The sequence below is a fragment of the Callospermophilus lateralis genome, chromosome 3 (genome assembly GCF_048772815.1).
Source record: "Callospermophilus lateralis isolate mCalLat2 chromosome 3, mCalLat2.hap1, whole genome shotgun sequence".
Taxonomy (NCBI): domain Eukaryota; kingdom Metazoa; phylum Chordata; class Mammalia; order Rodentia; family Sciuridae; genus Callospermophilus; species Callospermophilus lateralis.
The window spans coordinates 51557421-51570019 of record NC_135307.1 but is presented as its reverse complement, the minus strand read 5'-3'; positions in this window follow the sequence as shown (position 1 = coordinate 51570019).

Below are 12599 nucleotides of genomic sequence, written 5' to 3'. Positions count from 1 at the left end.
CCCAGCTATTCCACTCCTTGGTTTATACCCAAAGGTCTTAAAATCAGCAAACTATAGTGACACAGCTACATCCATGTTTATAGCAGCTGAATTCACAATATCCAAACTATGAAACCAACCTAGATGCCCTTCAAAAGACATTTACTCTTGTAAGAGTATATCTCCTACACTAGCCACTTGTTCTTGAAATGTGGAGTGGACAGCAACAGTAACCAATACCAAATGAGGCTTAACAGAAATGCAACTCCACTGTATTCTCCAACTTTGGAAATTTGTTTGGTTCTTTTTTTGTGGTACTTTATTGAATTTTTCAATTGTTCATGTGTCTAAAAACAAAAAAAAAATTGAAAGAAAGAAATGCAACTTGACAACTGAATCAAACTTTCCAGGTATGAAGCCCAGAAATCCGTATTTAACAACATTTCTTAGTTACTTTGAGATGTACCCTTCCATCTATATTTAAACCAAGCTCTCATGTTTCAACTCAGCAGTAAGAACAACAGTGCCAAGTTTATGCATTCTTAAAAACTCTTTCTCAAAAGAGGACTAGATGTTTTGGATTACTTCTTAAAAGGAGAGATCTATGCATTGCACCGATTGTTACTTCAACTATGTATATGGGGCCTTTATAGAATGTGTTACAGTTGATTTTGGCTTTAATAATATCACTCTGATGTTTACAGCTTCAACAAAAAAAATCCAAACCTGATTTCATACCTTGGGTTATTTTTAGATCATATGGCAGATAAAATATAATGTTAAGTATATTATAACCATTTTTTAAAATTTTATAAAGGCTCTTATGTTTCATTTACAAGTTAGCACTTCCACAGTAGTTGGCTTATATATGCACTAATATATTTGACATGCATGTCTTCTAAAATAGTCAGGGAATAGTTATACAAAATTAGTAGACAATATGGATAATGAATTCTGAACTTAAAATTTCACTTGGTATCAAAGAAAAATCTTACAAATGAAGTTATAAAATTTAAATAAAACCATTAATAAGAGTTTGTTAAACTAATTCATAGAGAATCTAATTTGGGAAATTTATTCTGGTTGAAAAAAAACATGAAGTATATATAGATTTATAGAACAGATGGAGATAGCATTTGTATTACAGTCACCGAGTTGATTATAATTTTCAAAGCTTCTGGTTCCAAAATTTATGAAGACATTTAGCTATTTAATTCAAATGTTTTGATATACAAAAGCTTAAAAGTTGTGTCAAACTTGTCTGTGGCATCTATACCACAAGAATATCAAGGTAATCTCATATCATTGAGTAATAAGACTCTCTGGATTTGGAACCTGAGAATATAGACCATGGGAACAGAATAGAGAGCCTAGAAGTAAACCTACTGCTTTTTTTTTTTTAATGAAGTACAATGAACATGCTTTGGAGAAAGGACATTTTCTTCAATAAATGTTTCTGGAAAAATTGGGGATACACATGCAGAAGAATGAAACTAGATCCCTACCTTTCAACAGTTTACAACGATCAGTTCAAGATGGATCAAAGACTTAAATGTAAGACCTGAAACACTGAAATTACTAGAAGAAAAAAGAGGGGAAATGCTTCATGACATTAAAGTGGGCACTGATTTTTTTTTTTTTTTTTGGACAAGAAACAAAAGCAAAGGTGAATAAATAAGATTAGATCCAATTGAAAAGCTACCGCAGAGCAAAGGAAACAATCAACTAGTGAACAGACAATCTATAGAGTGGGAGAAACTATTACAAACTATACAACCAAGAAGAGATATTCACTACATACAAGGAACTCTAAAAACTCAACAGCAAAAATACAAACACACAAACAAAAAAAAATAAAAAACACAAATTTAACACATTTAATAAATGTCCAATAGAGCCAGGAAATGTGATGCCTGCCTATAAACCCAGTAGCTCAGGAGCTGAGGCAGGAGGATCTTGAGTTCAAAGACATCCTCAGTAAGTTAAGGAAGCCATATGAAGTTCAGCGAGACCCTGTCTCTAAATAAAATATTAAAATGGGCTGGGGGTGTTGCACCCCTGGGTTCATTCAATTCCTGGTAAAAAAACAAACAAGCAAAAAAAAAGAAAAGAAAAGAAAAACAAATAAGCAAACCAAACAACCCCAAAACAACAACAACTAAAGTCCAATAGAACTAAGTAGACATTACTCAAAAGAAAACATACAAGAGACCAACAAGTATATGAAAACAGCTCAATGTTATTAATCATCAGGGAAATGCAAAACAAAATCATGTAAGAGACCCAAAATCATTTATCGGAAGACTTATAGAGCTGCTAAACAAATTGAGCAAAGTAGCAGGATATAAGGTCAATATACAAAAATCAGCAGCTTTCCTATACACCAATAATGACTTTGCTGATAAAGAAATTAGGAAAACTGTATCATTTACAATAACCTTGAAAAACAATGAAATATTTGGGAGTAAACCCAATAAAGGAGGTGTAAAACCTCTACAATGAAAACTACAGAAAACTAAAGAAAGAAATTGAAGAAGATGGAAAGACCTCTCATGTTATCAGGCAGAATTAATAATGTCAAAATGAACGTACCTCAGAAATATTATGTGAACTCAATACAGTTCCCATCAATATACCAAGAACATTCTTCACAGAACTAGAAAAAAAATAGCCCTAAAATATATTTGGAAGAAGAAAAGACCCATAATATGCAAAGCAAGCCTGAGCAACAGTAGTCTGGCTGTACAGAACAAATTGGGGACAGGATCAAGATAGCAACAACTATCTTGTAACTTATCCATGTGAGCCATGAGTAAGTCGCTCAAGAGCCTCGGCCATCATGACTAGTGAAAGCAGAAACAATGAAACCAATAGGCTGTATCTTAGGCAAATGTGTCATACTTTGGGGAAGTCATAGAGACAGCATAATAATAGAAGACAATGTCTTAACCCTACAGAGTACATCTGTAATGATGGCATTTGGACCTGATTCATCCAAGAGTGAATCTAGTAACTTCATTAGTCTTTGTCATATTACACCATGTGGGTAACCTGAATATTTGTCCAAAACATAAGCCAGAGTTAAATGAAGAATTCATAGATAGTCAAGCAGGTTCTATGAAAAGTCTGTCTTCTTGGACTTCAGCTAAAGTTTGCCATAGTAAAAGTATGAGTTGGGGAGAAATGCACTTTACAAAACTTGCAGTATATGAACACCAGGTTAATTATCAAGATACTGAAAGATGATAGGTAGCTCTCAGAATAAAGCAGAACAATATATTTAAAATACACTGGTACTGGATTATGAGATGTTATATTTGGCAAGAAATATTAAATGTTTAATACTAAATTCTAACTAAAATCTCCAAGTTGTCTTTCTATTTACAAATCACTAACATGCTATTTATAAGGTGTTTATTTTTTCTTCTGTTTTTACTATTTTACAGATGTGTTACTGAAGCGCAGTTATTTTGATGAAGCAAGGAATTGAAAACAAAGCTTAAGGTACCCTTTTACATAATTCTATTTCATTTAGCTTTGTGATTCTTTTCTATTTTAAAATCTTATTATAAAGAATAAAAGTCAGGAACAGACAAATGGCTAAAGAATCAAAATGTTGGTTCATACATCAATATGCCAACTTCAATAGCTGGCAAGCCCCCATTCTACCTACATTATTTTTGTTCACTGATAAATGAATTTTCATTTTATAGTTGAAATGATTCACAATTCCTGAAGCAATCCAACCCCTCAGGCATACTGTTTCTAACAGAAATAAACTGGTTTGGGAAGAAGAGAATCATTCTTTTTTTGAAAGAGAATGAAATACATTTGCAAACACAGATGTGCCAAGCAAATATTAAGGGCTGAAGAAAACTTATATGTGAATGTTTTCAGTTTGAATGTTCCACAGACTCTACATGTTATTTGTTCAGTAAAGTGTGTCAAACAGTACAGGAATTACACAGATAAATTTTTCAAAAATTTAATTTTGTTATCATAACTTTAATATTAACTCATTTCTAAAATTGCAATTTTCCCAGGAATGTTTGCTGTTTTCTCTTTGAGGAAGTGCCATTTTATTACCTTAGGTTTTTGAAATGTTGAGCTGAAACTCCAGAATAATGAAAAGAAGAAAATCATACAGAGAAAAGTTTATAGCTACTGGCACTGTGAAGTGTTCCATTATAACCAGCCTACAAATCTCTAATGCTAAATTTATGAATGCTGCCTGATACTGGCATGAAATAACTGAAAACTATTCAACTTCTAGGAAATTATGTAGGAAAGACTAAGGAGTAAGGGATTCTGAATTCTATTCTAAATTTTTCAATTTAAACCACTCAAACTCTGTGGATACTAGTGCCCTCATGTGCAAGATAAAGGTGCAGCAAAAAATCTTGATATAGAGCAAATATTATTTTGAACTTCAAAAACATTGCCTGAAAACATACTGACATCAGTGACAAAGGACAAGCTATGAATTTCCAAAATAGATACTGGCTTTTCACAATCCATGTTACATAAGCTCTAAAGCAGTAAAACAGGTGTTTAGTACTGAGGGCCTTGCCTTAGGGCTTTAGATGAACTTATCTAATCACAGACAAGATAGCATCTGTTACACAGATTTAAAAATGTGCTAGGGTCTTATCACCATTCAGTAAAAGTAAAACAAATTATAAATGGAAAGGACCTCAAGGAAAGAATAAGTAAAATGCTCCTGGATGTGCTAACCAGGCTGCAAGATGATCCCTAATAATCTTCTCTCCATGGCATCCACACCATTATGCATTTCTCTCCCAAACTGAATAAGGACAACCTGTCAAACAATAGTATATGTCAGAGGCACCTGTGAGACTTCTGAGGTCACATTTCTAAAGACATTATAGTCTCTGACTTACTTTCTCTTGCACCACTCACACTGAAGTAATCCAGCAGCCCAATCAGAAGGCCGTCAGGTAACCATCTGGAGAGTCTATGAGGAAAGGAACTGTCACCTTCTAAAGGACCCCCTTAGACACACCTCCTCACTTCCAGGTAGTCTTCAGTGGACTGTATACTAAGTAGCCACTTTCAATGAAACTTCATAGGCGACCTCAGGCCAGAATTCTCCAAACCACTTCAGAATTCCTTCCTATAGAAATTGTAACATAATGAATGCTTATTGTAATGTAATGCTTCTAAATTGTGTGTGTGGGGGGGGTTGTTATTTTGCAGCTGCTGTGATCTGAACTTTTGTGCTCCCTTTAAATTCATATTTAGTTCTTAATCCCCAATGTGATGGTATCCTGAGGTGAACCCTTGGGAAGTGAGTAGGTCATTAGGGTGGCACTTCATGAATATGAAAAGTATCCTTATGTGGAATAAAGAGACTATTGTTATTCCTTTCTATCATGGGAAGACACAGTGAAAAGACAATGTACAAGGAACAAGGAAGCTAGCACCTTGATCTGGCACTTTCCAGTCTCCAGAACTATGAGAAATAAATTTCTGTTGCTTATAAACAACCCAGTTTTAAAACATTATGTTATAGCATCTCTATCATTCTAAGGTAGTGGCAACAGATGGCAAAAACTTTGGTTATAGAAAGGACTAGTTTACATTTTTTTCAATTATTTCTAAAAACATGTGAAGACTTCAACAGAAATTTAAATTGCTATTTTCTTTTTTATTATATCTATAAAGTAGGAAAATTTTGACAAGTTTCACAATAATGTAAGTTTGAATTATTTTATTCAAAATGAAATCTTCTGAGGATAAATATCAGTTTATTTCAGATTTTCACACAATTTGTGCTGTTTATTAACATTTTATCAGTTAATTTCTCTGCTACCACAATATATTCAATATTATTATCTTAGCCTTAATACCTCAGCTAACACAAATTTTGCTGGTATTTAATATCTATGGACATAAGGAAATATTCTCCCTGGTTCACTGTTGTATCTCCAAAAGTAAGTACAGTAGCAGTCATATTTATATGCTTACCTAGTCATTACATAAATAATTCATTAAGTAAATAAAATAATCCTTATTATTAAATGGAAGAAAATTATTTTTAGAAATAAAGGGAAACCCTCATAATAGTTTCTGTACATTTTGCTGACACTTGAGATAGAAAAAAAGACTTTTAGGGATAAAATAAAGATGACTTTATAGGCACAGATATTTTATTTGAAGAGATCATTAACTATAGATTTCACTTGCTTCTACCACAAATGGGGAAAAAGTGAGAGTTGGGTTTTTCAACACATGCAAATAACTCATAGATGCAATTGCTCTCCAGACAAAGGTGGCACCTGAGCAAGAAAATTGGTGTTGATGTGCGACAGGTAAGGAAGATTCAGTTAGAGTTACATGAGTTGGCTACTTACCTTCTGTTCAAGGATAGTCCAAAGGGCATAGATCAGAAGAAACTACTGGGTTCTCCAAGTTGTTTCCTTTTGCTCCCCAGATTCTTTATTCTTTTCTCATATCTATAATAATAGTGTAACCTATAATAATAGTGATTTCAACAAAATTATGGTATTCCTTACAAAATTTTAAATCTGAAATTATTTACTCATATAATCCCTATAGGTCTTTACAAGTTTTTTTTTTAATAAAGGGTTGTATAAACACAATCATGACATTTCTAGCTAGTACTACTCATTAAGGCACAGTACTAAGGATGAAAATACAAACCTATCATTTCCATATTGGTGGGATAGTCATGAAAAAGGCTTTGGGAAAAATCTATTTACATCTTTTTTTCTGAGTAACATAACAAGATAAGTCATTTTGTATAAATAGACATATCCTGAATGTTATCTAAGTAACTTTTAATTATAATACTTTAAAAGTTATAGCACAAACTTTCTTGTTATGTCAGAAAATTTCTAAATATACAGCAAAACTGGAAAGCAGTATAGAGATTCCTTAGAAAACTTGGAATGGAACCACCATTTGATCCAGCTATCCCACTCCTCAGTTTATACCCAAAGACTTAAAATCAGCACACTATAGTAACACAGCCAGATCAATGTTTATAGCAGCTCAATTCACATTAGCCAAACTTGGAAACAACCTAGCTGCCATTAATACATGAATGGATAAAGAAACTGTGGTATATATGCACAATGGAATATTACTCAGTATTAAAAGAGAATAAAATTATGGCATTTGCAGGTAAACGGAAAAAAGTTGGAGAATATCATGCTAAGTGAAGTAAGCCAATATGAAAAAAAATTAAAGGCTGAATGTTCTCTCTGATAAAACAATTTAATATCAAGTTTATAACAATATAATGGATTTTTGTAATCTATTTTTGTATTTTGATGTTTATGAAGATTTCTTATTGAAAAAGTACCTTGTATTACACTGAAATCTAATAACTACCAAGATTTCTGTTCCTTATACAAAGCCAACTTTTAGGAAACTTTTTGCTTTTTATATTAATTAGTGGTTTTTTTCTCTATCATTATTTAGTTTATAATGAGCCTATCTCTACTGCTCTAACTTTTCTTTCCATTTTCTGAGTGCTATGTATAATTTTTGGTGTTGATGCCTATAGTCTATGAATGTTACCAGTAAGAATAAGATAATTAAGTACTAAAAGCAAAATATGTTTTTGTGCCTAAAAAGATCCTGTAAGCTTTTAGCTAGTTTCACTAACCCTCGTGGTGTTCCTTTATTTCAGAATTATAAACTAACCTAAAAAATTATGGTTGTTTCAATCCACAGGGCTAGATAAGGGAGGAACAGCAAATCAGAAATAGCCCCAGACTACTGCATTCACCCATTCAGTAACACTTGAGGAGAACTTAATATTTGCCAGGCACTTTAAATAGATCAGGATTCTAAAAGGAAAAAAGTATTTGCCCTCATAGAGCTACACTGTAAGGGAAGACTAAAATAAATAATTATTTGTACAAATATACATACTACAGAGAAGATAAATAGGTCTGAATGAGTATATGTATAATGATGTGCATAGTCAAGGAAGATTCAGATGAAAGGACATTTCAGTAGAGACCCAAAGAGGTAGAAGGGAATGTATGTTGCCATAGGGGGAAAGTGTTCAAAGTAGAACACTTTGAACTCTCAAAATCCTAAAAAAGACAGTATGCTTGGCATTTTCTAAAAGGAGTAAGAAGCAGAGCATGGTGGGGCCCATCTATAATCCCAGCAGCTTGGGAGGTTGAGTCAGGAGGATCATGAATTCACAGCCAGCTTCAGCGTAGGTGAGGTGCTAAGCAACTCAGTGAGGCCCTATCTCTAAATAAAATACAAAATAGAGCTGGGGATGTGGCTCAGTTCCCCTGAGTTCAATCCTTGGTAACACCCCCACCCCACCCACCCCTGCCAGCGCAAGGAGCCAGAGGCCAGAGCATCTGGAGTAGAGTGAGCAAAGGAGTGAAGCTGAGGACACCACCAAGAGGTGGCATAGCCAGAATAAGCAGTGGAAAAGACTGCTGTTTTATGAGCTGGAGGGAAGTCATGGGAGTCTTTGTGTAGAGAAATGACAGGGTATCCATTGACACGGGGTTAAATGATTCCTTTACCATCATGGCTCACACAGATTTACTAGCTTACAAGATAATAAATTTCTTCTCTCAAAGAATGACTGGGATATTTGTAAATTTGGGAACCTTGACAAATAAATGTCTAGGACTTTTAAACAAAAGGCTTCTTTCAGGAGATGAAGACAGGCTTGAAAATCAAGCAAACTAAAATTTTATTCTCTTTGGAAACAAGAATAAATATAGGTAGGGTTCAAAAATTTCCAATAACCTACAAAATCTTGTGGAGTAAGTATTACTCTTTTGCCTGATATAATGTGTGTTTTCTCACTCACAAGTCAATAATTTTTATCAAAAGATTTATACTACAGATCTTTGGCTATGATTTCAACCTTTTCATGGGCTTGTGTAGTTTGTGGAGACAAGATAGCAGACAAAATTTGCTGCCTTTATTCTGGCCCTCTACAGAGCAACTCCTGAAGTCTCATAGCCTTAAAGAAATCAAAGTCCCTTAGCAGTTAACACAGTGATACATAAAGTTATGATTACAAATATTTGATTTTTTTTCAACTTATATAGTTTCATTTATTGCATAAAGTGAAACAGATTTACCTAGAGTTCCACTGAAGTGTGAACTTGGAGTGAAATTAATATTGATAAGTCAATCTTCCTTTATCAAAATATTGCAATCTTACTGGGGAACTTAAAATTAATAGCTATATGATTTAAGATTATCCAAAGATTTGAATCTTACCCGTTATCCTTCAGTTTTAATAAGGGAAAAGATGAAGGATATCTTTGGTTTAAAACTTAAATTATTGCAAAATATATTACCAATAATCAGGTAGTCTCCACCTAATATTTGGTTTACATTTCTGTGGTATTGACTCACAATAAAAGAGAAATATTTTCCCATTTAAATTTGTTTCTGTGGTTAAATATACTGTTTTTTTTCTTAGAAAGCAATAATACTCTAAGATATATTATTAAAATTGTATTAGTAGCAAAACTTTTATTAATATATCTTCATAGTTTCTAACAAAATGTAAACATTTGCAAGGGGACTGATGAGCACTATAATCTATTACAGTAAAATAAGGTTACAGTAACTGTTTTGAAGAGTGAAATCATTTTGACATTGGCCTGATTAATAAAGTACAAACCAACTTGGCCAAATAGCTGCAGACCACCTCACTCTCTAAATCAATGATGAATTTACCATACCATACCATTGTGTTTATAAAATCAGATTTATTGATTCTTCTTCCAACAATAAAATCAACTCTTGATGATAAAATACTGAAGTTGCTCCTCCTACATGATTTTTTACTTTTATCTCATTTTATTATAAAGGACAATAAATAGAAGTTTAGAAAAAAAGAACAAATTGGAATATAGCTTTGTATTGATTGGTCTTTAATATTCAGGTACTTTAAAATGTATTTATTTATTTATTTATCTGTTTATTCATTTATTTATATACAGTGCTGAAGATTGAACTGAGGGCCTCACACATGCCAGGCAATTGCTCTACCACTGAGCCACAAATCCAGTCTGTAATATTTAGATTTTAAATATCATATAATGTTTTCTTCCTTTCTGAAGTACTTGAAATCACTGATTTATTTTTTATTTTATTATACTTTCTAGTGAAGTAATCATTTATTAAACTTTGCAGAAGTAATAGTGTATATTATAAATAAAATATATTTTATATGTGTCTGTGTGTACATGTACATTTGTGAGTAAAGTTCTGTTCTATACTAAATATTTGAGTTATGGATAAAATGAAAATAATTTAAGCTAAATAGAAATGATGGAGCTCTGTAGTTGCCTCAAACATATTCAGATTAGGAAAAAAACAGCATGGTAGAATTCTAGGGGCTTTGGAGCTGTAGATCTAATTATGAGATTGCTACAGATGTGATTCTGGATATGTCAATTAACATGTCTGAGGTTAGATTGCTTGAGTAGAATGCAAGGTTTTAAGTATAATAATGTAATTACTATAATGCATACTCACTAGGCTGTTCAGTTGAAATCACAACTCCTCTAAAGCAAGGGCACTGAAACACAGTCTACCTGGGTTGCAAAAAATGTACTTATCTCTCCTCTGACAGGTTGGCATTGTGCTTGCCTGATGGAAGATAGAACAACAAGGAGAGAAAAAGTTTCCTCTAGAGAATTCTTAAACACATTATATATCAAACAGGGTGTCCTAGCTCCATCACGCTCTGTCTGGGAAAACAGGGGTATGGGGAGCCTGAAAACTCTCTTCTTTTGATAACCTTATAAAGCCTATCTTTTCATTCTTTTCCTTCTCCCTTGCCTTCCTCTCCTCTTCCTTTCCTCTTCCCTTTCTTATGCAGGAATATAGACAATTTCAGTTAGAGGACTATGTTCAGGATAACTCTTGCACAACATGATGACTAGAGTTAATAACACTATCTCGTATTCCTGAAAAAATGCTGAGAGTTGATTTTAAGTATTCTCAACACAGAAATTATAATTTTGAAGTCTATTCAATTGTCCATACTGTGTGATGGGGTGAAATTTTGTCCTGAGTTCTGTTGAATATGATATGGTAACACCAAAAGGAAAGACTTTTAATTTTAATTATCTAACACAGTGTCTGGCACAGAAATACTTCATAAATGCTAGTTGTTTTCTCATTTCCATCCCCTTCTCCCTTCTCTACCATTTGAATTATTGCAAAGTTTATGGAAGACAATTTAGAGCTAGTTTCTTTTATTATTGTTCCATTGCAAAAACAAATAAAATAATTTTCTGTTGAGTTGAAAGGAACAAACTTTGCCTTGTTATTTTCTTCTAAAAAAAGAGAAACAAATTATATATGGTGAATAAAAACATAATTTTTTTTTCACATAGAGACCGTATAATATACATAAAAAACCCGACACCTGACCATGTCACTGTTTTAAGTGTATCATGGTCATGATGATATACTTTTGCACTCAACTTTTCCCACTGACCTCAAATTCTAACTATTATTAATGACAATAAGGCTTTCAGAAAAATTTTAGACATTTTAATATAAGTCTATTCTATTAATTTAATAAAATTTCTTTCCTGGTAGAAGAGCACAACTTCCTAAATATCTAACTTTCATAAATCGAAGAAAAAATGATGGCAATTTCCAATTTCTATGCCTCTCCAGATTTTTCAATTGTTTTCATCAATTGAACCTTTATGTAAATTATAGAATTAACTTGCTAATTTTCATGAGGATCTTAATTATGTGTTTAATTGAAATTACATTATATCTATACCATCTATAGATGCTATATATTAGAATATATATATATATTTATATATATATATATTAGATATATTTGATCTACAGATGAATATTAGCATTTTTGTGACTGTATTTCCTTCATAGTATATACCTCTTTTTAATTTGGATATTATAAAATATCTTTCAACACACTTTTGAAATTATTGACTAAGATTATGCATACATTTTATTGTATGTATTTGAAATAATTTAAATTTTTATTGCATTTATAAATGAAATCCTGGTTCTATTTGTTTCTTTTAGTTTCTGGTGCCTATAACTGGATATGTAGCTGATGACTGAAATTGCAATGTTGAATGAAAAAAGTATTATCAAACATTTATTTCTTTTTACTGTCTACAGTGACACATTTTAGGATCATAATGGATTGAATTAATGCCTTCTATAATTTTTATAGTTATTGTTTCTAGGCTAAGTTGCATTGAATTTTCATTGTGCTAGATTTTAAACCTACTCTGTCAGATTATTACTAAAGTGTCTTTAACTTAAAAAATGAATTATGGATTATTATTATTTTTTAAAAATTTCTATCTGGAAGTTTTGGGAACAGTGGCATATGCCTATGAGCCCAGCAAATTAGGAGATTTGGGGCAGGAGAATCACAAGTTCAAGGCTAATCTCAGCAATTTAGGAAGGCTCTAAGCAATTTAGTAAGATTTTGTCTCAACAAAAAATTAAAAAGAACTGGGATTTGCTCAGTGGTTAAGCATCCCTGAGATCAGTTCCCAGTACCAAAATAAATAAATAAATAAATTCAAAAATATTCTTGGACTGGGGTTGTGGCTCAGTGGCACAGTGCT